Raw genomic sequence first — 12,987 nt, forward strand, 5'->3', positions numbered from 1 at the left:
GTAAAACATTCAGAGACCAAGGTGGTATGAGAAACCATAGGAATATGGAGCTCATATAACTTATCATCCAAGTGGGGATACCACTGGAAGTGAATTGCAGTGCTTTTAATAATTATGTCAGGACAACAGGCTTAAACCAGGACTGTCCTCTGTAACCAGGATGTATGGTTATCTAAGTCATGAAGGCATCTTGGATGGCTAAAGGAGAGAGACCACCATCCATGGGGAGAAGGAGCACCTGGAGCACAGGGGACTTCCCATTTGTGAGAAATCAATGAAGACAGCCAATTTAAAAAAAAAAACAAAACTTTGTTGTTAATTAGCTGTTAACTTCTTAATTCCTATTTAACTTATTTTCAAATTTACGATCTCTTGTTTTGGGTTTACTGCTAAAAGAATACAACAAATAAGATTGATTTGTTGTTGTACAAAAATTAAATGAAGAATATTCCAACTCAACAGAAGCTTTTAAAATTAGGTATATTAGAACTGCAATTGATTAATTAATTGATAAAGTGGGTTAAATTGGAAAATTTCACACCTAACTTATGTAGTTTATGTTAACTTAAAACATATAAATGGATCTTCATATACAGTTTTTTTTTTCCTTTTGTGGATTTAGAACGTTTTCTTTGAGTATGGGTCCACTGTTTGAAGTTCATTATTGCTTCTCTTCCATTAACTACACAAATTTTACATCAGTGTCAATGTCCAAGTTTTTTTTTTTCTGTGAAGCAACAACTTTAAAAAGTAAAAGTATTCTAAGTGTTGAATTTTAGATTTTTATTACTTTTCCCCTCTAATTTGGTTATATTTTTCTGCCTCCCCCTAATTACTGTGATTTGTATTGTCATTTCTATTAATAGAGTCTTTCCAAAGCATTCAACTCAACTTTCATAGAAACAGCAACTTTATTTTCTCACTCATGATTCATAGGCTTTTGTAATACTTAATTAAATTGTGAAATAATAATAATAAATTTAACTGGCAAGTTAAGGTTTGGGAACAAACACAACTGTGTCTTGGTACATATACAGCAAGTGAGTGCAGGAAGGGGTAGACCCACTGAGCGAGCATTTGGTGAGACTCAGTTATTGGTCAACATGTATTGCATTGGGAATGAAGAGCTCTGATAATCTGGTGAAATTGTTAAGAGGAAGTATAAGATTCAGTTTCTATCACATATGTTGGGAAAAATGTCTTCATGTGAAGAAGATGGAAGCTTTTGGAAACTTCAAATCCAGTGTCTCTGATTTTAAATTTTATGAATGTCAATTATAGATTTAAAAATAGTATATCATTGGTTTGAATTCAGACCAAGCTTTAGTCCCAGGAGAGGCAACAGGTTCTGCCATATGTGAGATTGGAAAGGGCAAGTAGTGCAGCCCACATACCTTGTGTTAGAATTTTAAGACATCTATATGAGGAGAGAACACATGTCGACAACAAAGAACAAACTCACAGTTCGATTTCCATGTAGGAGATGATTTAAAAAAATATTGTATCATTGAGAATAAGGAAGAAATAAAGCTAACAGTATTTGGTGGGGTAATGCACAGCACTGCAGAAGCAAATAATGCTCTAATATCCATAATTCTTCTAAATTTTTATCTAAAACACATTATGCAGCCACTGGGCAATGTGATTTTGATTCACAGTCCAGTGGGAGTTAATACCACATTTCAAGTGAGGAGATGAGGTGCAAACACGTCAGCCATTTTCTCATTGGACCTAGAGCACACATGTAACCCTGAAAATAGATGGTTTGAGTCAGTTACTATTTCAGAGATGTGAGCGTGGATTATATCAACTTCAGAAAATTGTTTCTCCCAGAATGCTTGCCTGTGTGGGTTCTCTGTAGTTTTTTTTACAGACTTTATGCCACCCAGTCTTCCCAATACAGAGACGTGATAGGTGTTTGGATCTCTACTTTGTATTCAAGGAAACTGAGGCTCAGTAAAATTAGGTCAATTGCCAAAGGTCAAACAGCTAGTGAGTGTCTGATGCCAAGCCCAAGCTTTTTCCTTCCTATACAATCTGCTTACTTCCTGACTTTAAGTGTACACATATGCAGGTCAGGAAGATATAAATATGCTGAAACTAACTAGGCATTGCCCTTTAAGTTTTGAATGACCTTTCTCTTTATAAAGGCTCTACATGCTATGAGTTATGCAAGTCTTCAGAGCTAGGAATAATACAAACATTCTCAAAAATGATCTCTCATATTCTTGTGTTAGTTTAGAAGACAAAGCTTCTAAATCTTTGTCATGAAAATAGAAAATCTCCATCTAAATAATTACAATAATAAGTTCAGTTAATTTTCTACTTATTAAGACTGGATTATTCACAGTTGTTACTCATTTATAAGACTACTAATTATCACCAGTATTACTTATTTTGGTTTTGAAATGAAATGAATTCACTAATGCCTGGAAATAGAAACATATTGGATAATCTCTAGAGATTATTTTGAGACTGCAGTTATCGATAATGTTTTTTCTTTATTAAAGAAAGAAAACAAGAGAATGGCTCAAGATGGAGAAGTAGAAGGACATGTGCTCACTCCCTCTTGTGAGAGCACTGGAATCACAACTAACAATCATCAACAGGGGATAGCCTCATCCACCAGGGGGAAGACAGCAGAAGCAAGAAGAATTACAATCCTGCAGACTGTGGAATGAAAACCACATTCGCAGAAAGATAGACAAAATGAAATGGCAGAGGACTATGCACCAGATGAAGGAACAAAATAAAACCCCAGAAAAACAAATAAATAAAGTGGAGATAGGCAACCATCCAGAAAAAGAATTCAGAATAATGATAGTGAAGACAATCCAGGACCTCAGAAAAAGAATGGAGGCAAAGATCAAGAAGATGCAAGAAATGTTGAACAAATACCTACAAGAATTAAAGAACAGCTAGAAGAATCAAAGAACAAACAAAGAGAGATGAACAATGCAATACATGAAATTAAAAATACACTAGAATGAATCAATAGCAGAATAACTGAGGCAGAAGAATGGATAAGTGACCTGGAAGACAGGATGATGGAATTCACTGCTGCAGAACAGAAAAAAGAAGGAAAAGAAATGAAGACAGCCTAAGAGACTTCTGGGACAACATTAAACACAACAGCATTCACATTCCAGTGGTTCCAGAAGGAGAAGAGAGAGAGAAAGGACCCGAGAAAATATTTGAAGATATTAGAGTTGAAAATTTCCCTACCGTGGGAAAGGAAATAGCCACCCAAGTCCAGGAAGCACAGAGAGTTCCAGGCAGGATAAACCCAAGGAGAAACACATGAGGAGACACATAGTAATCAAACCGACATAAATTAAAGACAAAGAAAAATTATTAAAAGCAACAAGGGAAAATGAAAATAACATACAAGGGAACTCCCATAACATTAACAGCTGATTTCTCAGCAGCTCTACAAGTCAGAAGGGAGTAGCAGAATATATTTAAAGTGATGAAAGGGGAGAACCTACAGCCAAGATTACTCTACCCAGCAGGGATCTCATTCATATTCGATGGAGAAATCAAAAGCTTTACAGACAAACAAAAGCTAAGAGAATTCAGCACCACCAAACCAGCATTACAGTAAATGCTAAAGGAACTTCTCTAAGTGGGAAACGCAAAAGAAGTAAAGGATCTACAAAAACAAACCCAAAACAATTAAGAAAATGGTAATAGGAACAAACATATTGATAATAACCATAAATGTGAATGGATTAAATGCTCCAACCAAAAGATATAGGCTTGCTGAATGGATACAAAAACAAGACCCATATATATGCTGTCTACAAGAGACCCACTTCAGACCTAGGGACACATACAGACTGAAAGTGAGGGGATAGAAAAAGATATTTCATGTAAATTGAAATCAAAAGAAAGCTGGAGTAGAAATACTCATATCAGATAAAATAGACTTTAACATAAAGAATGTTACAAGAGACAAGGAAGGACACACATAATGATCAAGGGATCAATCCAAGAAGTAGATATAAAAGTTATAAATATATATGCACCCAACATAGGAGCACCCTAATACATAAGGCAAACTTTACCAGCTATAAAAGAAGAAATTGACAGTAACACAATAATAGTGGGGGACTTTAACACCTCACTTACACCAATGGACAGATCATTCAGACAGAAAATTGGTACGGAAACACAAGCTTTAAATGACACGATAGACCAAATAGATATAATTGATATTTATAGGACATTCCATCTGAAAACAGCAGACTACACTTTCTTCTCAAGTGCACATAGAATATTCTGCAGGATAGATCACATCTTGGGTCACAAATCACACTTCAGTAAATTTAAGAAAATAGAATCATATCAAACATCTTTTCTGACCACAACGCTATGAGATTAGAAATCAATTATAGGGAAAAAACCTGTAAAAAACACAAACACATGGAGGCTAAACAATACGTTACTAAATAACCAAGAGATCACTGAATAAATCAAAGAGGAAATCAAAAAATACCTAGAGACAAATGACAATGAAAACACGATGATCCAAAACCTATGGCATTCATCAAAAGCAGTTCTAAGAGGGAAGTTCATAGCTATAAAAGCCTACCTCAAGAAAAATCTCAAATAAACAATTTAACGTTACACCTAAAGGAACTAAAGAAAGAAGAACGAACAAAACCCAAAGTTAGCAGAAGAAAAGAAATTATAAAGAACAGAGCAGAAATAAATGAAATAGAAACAAAGAAAACAATAGCAAAGATCAATAAAACTAAAAGCTGGTTCGTTGAGAAGATAAACAAAATTGATAAACCAGACTCATCAAGAAAAAGATGGAGAGGACTCATTCAATAAAATTAGAAATGAAAAAGGATAAGCTACAACTGACACTGCAGAAATACAAAGGATCATAAGAGACTACTACAAGCAACTCGATGCCAATAAAATGGACAACCTGAAAGAAATGGAAAAAATTCTTAGAAAGGTATAACCTTCGAAGACTGAACCAGGATGAAATGAAAATATGAACAGACCAATCACAAGTAATGAAATTGAAACTGTGATTAAAAATTTTCCAACAAACAGAAGTCCAGGACCAGATGGCTTCACAAGTGAATTCTATCAAACATTTAGAAAAGAGCTAACACCCATCTTTCTCAAACTCTTTCAGAAAATTGCAGAGGAAGGAACACTCCCAAATTCATTCTACAAGGCCACTGTCACCCTGAAAACAAAACCAGAAAGAGATACTACAAAAAAAGAAGATTATAGACCAATATCACTGATGAATATAGATGCAAAATTCCTCAACAAAATACTAGCAAACAGAATCCAGCAACACATTAAAAGGATCATATACCATGATCAAGCGGGATTTATCCCAGGAATGCAAGGATTCTTCAATATACGCAGATCAATCAATATGATACACCATATTAACAAACTGAAGAATAAAAACCATATGACCATCTCAATAGATGCAGAAAAAGCTTTTGACAAAATTCAACACCCATTTATAGTAAAAACTCTCCAGAAAATAGGCATAGAGGGAACCTACCTCAACATAATAAAGGCCATATATGACAAACCCACAGCAAACATAATTCTCAATGGTGAAAAACTGAAAGCATTTCCTCTAAGATCAGGAACAAGACAAGGATGCCCACTCTCACCACTGTTATTTAACATAGTTTGGGAAGTCCTAGCCATGGCAATCAGAGAAGAAAAAGAACTAAAAGGAATACAAACTAGAAAAGAAGTAATACTGTCACTGTTTGCAGATGACATGGTACTATATAGAGAGAATCCTAAAGATGCCACCAGAAAACTACTAGAGCTAATCAATGAATTTGGTAAAGTTGCAGGATACAAAATTAATGCACAGAAATCCTTGCAATCCTTGCATCTGAAAGATCAGAAAGATAAATTAAGGAAACACTCGCATTCACCATTGCAACAAAAAGAATAAAATACCTAGGAATAAACCTACCTAAGGTTGTAAAAGAACTGTACTTAGAAAATTATAAGACCCTGATGAAAGAAATCAAAGGTGACACAAACAGATGGAGAGATATACCATGTTCTTGGATTGGAAGAATTATTATTGTGAAAATGACTATAGTACCCAAAGCAATCTACAGATTCAGTGTAACCCTTATCAAATTATCAGTGACATTTTTTACAGAACTAGAAGAAGATGTCTTAAAATTTGTATGAAGACAAAAACAACCCTGAATAGCCAAAGCAGTCTTGAGGGAAAGAAACAGAGCTGGAGGAATCAGACTCCCTGTCTTCAGACTATACTACAAAGCTACAGTAATCAAGACAATGTGGTACTGCCTCAAAAACAGAAACATAGATCAATGGAACAGGATACAAACCCCAGAGATACACCCACGCACCTAAGGTCAACTAATCTATGACAAACGAGGCAAGGATATACAGTGGAGAAAAGACAGTCTCTTCAATAAGTGGTGCCGGGAAAACTGGACAGCTACATGTAAAAGAATGAAATTAGAACACTCCCTAACACCATACACAAAAATGAACTCAAAATGGATTAAAGACTTAAATATAAGACTGGACACTATAAAACTCTTAGGAGAAAAAATAGGAAGAACATTCTTTGACATAAATCACAGCAAGATCTTTTTTGACCCACCTCCTAGAGAAATGGAAATAAAAACAAAAATAAACAAATGGGATCTAATGAAACTTAAAAGCATTTGCACAGCAAAGGAAACTACAAAGAAGACGAAAAGACAACTCTCAGAATGAGAAAAAATATTTACAAATGAATCAACAGACAAAGGACTAATCTCCACAATGTATAAACAGCTTATGTAACTCAATATTAAAAAAACAAAAAAAAAATCAAAAAATGGGCAGAAGACTTAGACATTTCTCCAAAGAAGACATACAGATGGCCAAGAAGCACATGAAAAGCTGCTCAACATCACTGATTATTAAAGAAATGCAAATCAAAACTACAATGAGGCATCACCTCACACCGGTTAGAATGGGCATAATCAGAAAATCTACAAACAACAAATTCTGGAGAGGGTGTGGAGAAAATGGAGCCCTCTTGCACTGTTGGTGGGAATGTAAATTGATACAGACACTATGGAGAACAGTATGGAGGTTCCTTAGAAAACTAAAAATAGAATTATATATGACCCAGCAATCCCACTACTGAGCATATATCCAGAGAAAACCATAATTCAAAAAGACACACACACCCCAATATTCATTGCAGCACTATTTACAGTAGCCAGGTAATGGAAGCAACCTAAATGCCCATCAACAGACGAATGGATAAAGAAGATGTGGTACATATATACAATGGAATATTACTCAGCCATAAAGAGGAAAGAAATTGGGTCATTTGTAGAGACATGGATGGACCTAGAGACTGTCATACAGAGTGAAGTAAGTCAGAAAAGAGAAGAACAAATATCATATATTAATGTATTTATATGTGGAATCTAGAAGAATGGTACAGATGAACCAGTTTACAAGTCAGAAATAGAGACACAGATGTAGAGAACAAACATATGGACACCAAGGGGGGAAAGTGGCAGGGGATGGTGGTGGTGGGATGAATTGGGAGATTGGGATTGACATATATACACTAATATGTATAAAACAGATAACTAATAAGAACCTGCTATATAAAAAAATAAATAAAATAAAATTCAAAAAAGAAAACAGAGGCTGGTAACTTCAGAGGGAATGTATAGCATGTATTTGATTTTAGCAAGGAGAAGGAAAACAAAACAAAACAAAACTAGGTTTTCAAATGACTACATTTTCTCTAAGCTTTACTAGGTATGGAATTCTCTTTAAGTAACTCTTCTAAGAAAACATTTAAAAAAATAGTTTTTGTTCTCAAACCTAATTCCAGCATGGAATTGCTCAAATCGCAGGATTTTCTGGAACTTGCTAAGTATTGGCAAGTTTTATTTCTTCAAACCTTTTCAAACTGGCTGGATCATTCATTCAGAAGCAGCTAGACCCAGGATTCATCTTCACCACATTAAAACATTTGTCATCTTTCCGTCAATGTGCGGCAAGACACAGTTGTTATGGCTGTCCTGCCAGTTAAGCCTGTTTAAGGTTTTCTAACTGAAGCTTCAGATAGTGGCATCTGTTCTTCATCATCTTAATCTGTGGTCATTTTCCTGAAAGGCCAATTCATCCTTCGACTGGAAATCAATATGCCTCTAACCTCATGTGGCCCAGATTTTATGAATAACATCCATGGTTTCATTCAGAAATGCTCCACCTTCCTTTGAATCTTGGAAAAATAGAGATCATTCTATACTCTGCTTTCCAGATGGTTCTGTCTTCAGCCATCATTCAGCAATGAGCCAGAAGCCCTGTTTATTAGAAAAGTCCTGGGGAAACGCTCTCACTGGTGCACTGACAGGGATCATAGCTTTCTCATCAGATACCACTGCAAATGGAGATTCTGACAGGATAAGCAATGACAGGCATTTCCTGGGTTGCACAGACTTGAAAGATTTTCCATTAAAGAAAGATTTTGGTAATAATTTGATCGAACATTTCTGATTCTTGTTTATATTCAGGTTAGACTCATGGGATGCCACCCCCACTCGTAGATTCTACAATCAGCATCACAGTATCTTTACTGCATGTTCATCCATCTATTTATTCTACATTTCATCTATCAATTAATCTTAGTTTTTGATGTATTTCAAAGTAAATAGCAGACACACATGTATTTCTCCCTAAATACTTCAGCATGCTTACTTTAACTAAAGTTAAGCATTTGTTTACAGTACTTTTTCTTTCATGACATAATTTACAAACAAGGAAATTTGCAAATTTTACATGACTGTTTGGACAAATAAATATATCTATGTAACCCAAACCTCTATCAAGATGTAGAACTTTACCCTCACCCTAGAAGCTTCTCTCATGTCTCTTAACAGTTAATTTCCACCTCTGTTCCATTTACAACAGTTCTGATTATTTTCCACAATATTTTTTTTCCACAACAGTAGTTTTGACTGTTCTATGATTTCGTTAGAATGGAATCATACAATATGCATTCTCATGTAAGGTTTCTTTTATTCAATATAATGTTTTTTGAGATTCAGCTGTTATTGTATGTATCAATAGTTCATTCCTTTTTTATTTTTGAGTTACACTCTATCGTATAAATAAGTCACATTTTGTTGATTTATTCTCCTACTGATGGACACCTGGTCTATTTCCAATTTCTGGCTAAGATGAATAGAGCTGCTATAAATAGTCTTTTTTTTTTTTTTTTTTTTCTTTTGCGGTACGCGGGCCTCTCACCGCTGCGGCCTCTCCCGTTGCGGAGCGCAGGCTCCGGACGCGCAGGCTCAGCGGCCATGGCTCACGGGCGCAGCCGCTCCGCGGCATGTGGGATCCTCCCGGACCGGGGCACAAACCCATGTCCCCTGCATCGGGAGGTGGACTCTCAACCACTGCGCCACCAGGGAAGCCCCTATAAATATTCTTATACAAGTCTTTTTACAGATTAGTCTTTTCTATCTCTGGTAACATCTGAAAGTGAAATTTTGGGGGTCACAGCTGTGCCTTTAGTTTTATACTAAACTTTCAGACCTCTTTTTTTCCAAAGTAATCGTACAGCAATGTAAGAGTGTAAGAAAATTCCAGTTGCTCCATGTCTTCACCAACACTTAATATTGTCAGTCTTTTTAATTTTGGCTTTTCTGGTAGCTCTATTCATTGTGACTTTAATTTACATTTCTTTCCTGGCTAATAATGTCAAGCACTTTTGATATGTGCTAGTTGGTCATTCATATACATTATTAGTATAGTGTCTGTTCAAACGTTTTTCCCATTTTAAAAATTGGACTGCTTGTCCTTTTAATATAAAGTTGTATGGTTTATTTATATTCTAAATGCCAAACTTGTGAATATTTTCTCTAGACTAGCCTACTCATTTTTGTAGTGGCATCTTTTGTTGTATATCAGTTTTACATTTTGGTAAAATCTAAGTTATCTATCTTATATTATTGAGTCATTGCTTTCTGTGTTCTTTCTGAGAAACCATTGCTTAAAAGAAAGTAATAAATATATTCTCCTGTTTTCCTTTTAAATTCTAATTAATTTTGGGTGTGGTATGAGAAAGCAGTCAAGACTTCTTTCTTGCATATGGAATCAGTTGTTCCAGCACCATTTGTTAAAAATCCACACTTTGCTCCATCGAATTTCTTTGGCACCTTTGTGGAAAATTGAATGTCTACATAAGTGTGGGTTTAGTTTGGAGCATTCTATTTTATTTTGTTGATCTATCTCTTTATAGTTTGGCCAATACCATATCGTTTTTATTACTGCACATTGTAGTAAGTCTTGAAATCAGATAATGTATACCCTATAATTTTGTTCTTTTTCAGGCTTTCTTTGAATATTCCAGGTCCATTGCAGTGCCATGTATATTTTATAACCAACTTTTAAGTGTCTACGAAAACGCTGACTGGGATTGTGTTGACTCTATAGATGAACTTGAAGAGAATTAATATCTTTATGATACTGAGTATTCTAATCTATGAACATGATATCTCTCCATTTGTTTTGGTCTTCTTTTTATTCTTTCGGCAATATTGTGTTATTTTCAGTGATAATATTCTGCACACCTTTTATTAAATTTATTTCTAAAGGCTTTCTGTTATTTGGTGTTACTGTAAATGATATGCTACTTTCATTTTCAATTATTTTATCTTGACATATAAAAAATAAAATTGATTTTTATTTTATTTATTTATTTCTGTTTAAGACAGATAACATGGAAAAAACATTTATATGTTAATTACAAAAAGGACATAAAATTGTATATACAGTAGAATAACAACTATGTAAACACGTCAAAAATCTATGCACAGAAATGTCTAGAGGAGCACTAAACACCAAAAGATTAGCAATGGTAACATTTGGGTGGCAAACTGATTCTTTTTAAAATTCCCAGATTTTTCTTAATAAGCATTAATTATGATTGCAGTGGGTCTTTTCTTAAGAAAAAAAACCAAATACCCCACTGGCTGGTGGTTGAGCAGTGCAGTGTCACTGTCGCATATACATCAGAGGCTTTGGCCCTGACTCTTGAGAGCGTGGTGCGCCCCCCACCCCCAGGAGAGCTTAAGCGCCTCTGGCTCCCACTGAGGGTGTCCTTGCAGCCCTGGTGTTCCTCAGCTTCTCTGACCCACAAACTCTTTTCTCCCTTAATTCTGCCTTTTCCCACTACCACATCATCTTCGGTCACTTCCAGCTGCATCTTTCCCTCTCCTTCCCAACTCAGGAGCCAGCTATGCAGCCACAGGTCCCCATAAATAGAAGTGGTGCGCTGCATAATTTCAAAGGACATGGTGCCTCAGCTTGGACACACAGGAACTCAATACAAATCATTTTCCTGCCGATAGACAAGTCATGCGTGGTGGTTGCTCTGGGTACAGATATGTTAATTACGCAGGCTTTCTTGTTAACCTACAGTTCCAAATACTTTCTCTGAACAGTTATTCCTACCATGAATTTTCTACCCTGGAAAGCCAGGGGTGGGCAGTAATAGCTCAGATCACTTGGTTTCTAAAAGTCTCTCCACTCTGAGAATGTAGAGCTATACATTGTGTGGCACCTCAGAAGCTTCAGATTCTAGCCTATGTCTGGGAAACATGTATGCCCCTCATTTTTAAGGTTAAGGAACAAGGCAAAAAGTAATTGCTAAAAGAGCAAAACAAAACAGTAATTGCTAGCAATTCACAGCCTATTCCTGCTGCTGAACAGAGGCAGTAATGGCTTGCTTTCCCCACGAGCAACTAGGTACTCTTGGGCAAGTCAAACATAACCTTGTTGAGCCTGTTTCTGGATCTGCAGGGAATGTGTTACTCACTTAGACACTTGGGAACTTAGTGAAGAAACATGCCATTTGTCCTGCTCTTAGAAGGCCATTCAGGGGAAAAGGCAATGAGCTACCTGCAGCTCATCTCAACCCCAATCAGGAATCCTCCCTCTCCTAAGAGAAGGCAAGGAAAAGAAGTAAGAAAGCAGACATACCAGCTAAACAGGAGTGACCTATAATTGGCAAAGAAGCCTCAGACAAGCTGAAAATGCTCTGGTTCCAGCATCCTGTCCCCAAATGCTGGGAGCCAGACACAAAAGGCATGCAAAAGTGACTGTCACACACATACAGGTGCAGATAGAGCATCATTGGGCAAAAAGGGAGCTAATCCTGCAGAGAAGACCCTAAAGTGTGGCTTGAGGAACACAAGGGAGTCATTCCAAGACCTTCACTTAGCTGCCTTGGGGACAGCAAACACTCAAAAGATTTGCTTTTGTTCAGTCTCCCAAAGGGAAAAAGGTAATAAGGAAGACTAACACTTGTGGCAAACACTATTAGCAAGGATGCAGTCTTTCTCCTGGGGCAGAGGACTCTATCTCCTTCAGCTGAACTCTGATACTTAAAAATATATATATATATACACACACACACATGCATACATATATGTATATATGTATGCACACACACATATGTATTTATGTATGCACATACACGATATATTTAAATGAAGGTGTACACACACTGTGCTAAAATACAAACAACAGAAATCCCAAGTCATATATAAAAAGGCTAAATATAACATATAACACAAGCCTAGAGCCAGCCCTTGGTTGGGAGCTGGGGAAGAGATGGTATCATCTGGTGACTATGTACACAACTTGTGGTGGGCAGGGAAGGCACCAGTATAAACTCACTCCACAATACTGGCCTACAGGAAAGTGTGATGTAGCTCATATACCAAAATAGATGTCCACCTTGCTTTTTTATACAACCAAACTTGGCAGGCACCCAGAGGACTGTGGGTTTGTTTTGATGACAGGGCACCACATCAAGTTGCTGTTAAACCTCCCAGCCCTAGGAACTCACCTGCTACCCTTCCTCCCTCCCTTTCAGACTCTTGGCCCTTTTTCCCACCCAACACCCAGAGCCTGAGG

The sequence above is a fragment of the Phocoena sinus genome, chromosome 10, assembly GCF_008692025.1.
Source record: "Phocoena sinus isolate mPhoSin1 chromosome 10, mPhoSin1.pri, whole genome shotgun sequence".
Taxonomy (NCBI): domain Eukaryota; kingdom Metazoa; phylum Chordata; class Mammalia; order Artiodactyla; family Phocoenidae; genus Phocoena; species Phocoena sinus.